Below are 1,042 nucleotides of genomic sequence, written 5' to 3' on the forward strand. Positions count from 1 at the left end.
TGTCAGGAAGTCCCAACATTTTGGTTTCAGGGTCTCTGCATGTTCTAACACACTACTGAGGACCTCAAACAGGTTTTAAACAGGGTACATCTATCCATCTTTCCCGGGATAAAACCAAAACAAAGTGCTGGACAGATGGCTCAGCAGTTAAGACCATGTGCTGAGTTCATTTCCCAGCATCTATGTCCTGAAGCTCACAGCTGTTGAGTTCCAGACCTGGGACAAATGGCTGAGGTGCCTATTTAACATATGAAAGCAGCCCTGGCCTCCAACTCTCCCAGCAGTCCTCAGCCCCTACCTGTTGGGAGTGGGGTGGCTGGCATGTTCTGAAATCTCCAGTCTGGCTGTCCTTTGCCCCCACCCCCACCCCCACCCCCACCCCCACCCCCAGGCTCTTCCCTATATTAATCCAGACATTTTGGTTACCTTTGGCCTCCTGGCTGCTGCACCTGGTTCCCCTCCCCCTTCCTTTCCACCTCTCTCCACCAGGCCCAGCTCAGCCTGGTCATGTCCATGCTGGACTCTCCCAGATGTCCCTGGCTATGCTCTCCCTTTCATCTACAATAAACTTTCTCCTCACCATGTGTAGGAGCAGTCACGTCCATTCCTTTGTATGTCTTTCCTTTCCCCCATTCAACAGTCACCTATAACTCAGCTCTAGGGAATCTAAGGTAGGGGCCCTTGAAGTCAGTGAAGAGAAAAACAAAAAGAGAGGTTTGTGTCCCAGCAAGGTGTCTGAGCATGCATCACTTGACCACTCTCCTGTAGGCCCTGCTTGCCCAGTGAGTCCTCTGAGACCTTGAAGAGCAGAAGCTAGCATGCAGTTTTGTCTCTGCCAGAGTGACTTTGCCTCAAACACCGAGCGGCCTCCCTCTTCCACCTCCAAACCATCTTTATCATTTTTCCAGTTTGTTTTGCTTCTTCCTCTATGCACATGGGTGCTTTGCCTGCATGTGTGTGTGTGTACCCCGTGAATGCAGGATGTATGTGTACATGTGTGTGTGTACCCCGTGAATGCAGGATGTATGTGTACATGTATGTA

The sequence above is a fragment of the Psammomys obesus genome, unplaced genomic scaffold (assembly GCF_907164565.1).
Source record: "Psammomys obesus unplaced genomic scaffold, mPsaObe1.curated_primary_1811, whole genome shotgun sequence".
NCBI classification, from domain to species: Eukaryota; Metazoa; Chordata; class Mammalia; order Rodentia; family Muridae; genus Psammomys; species Psammomys obesus.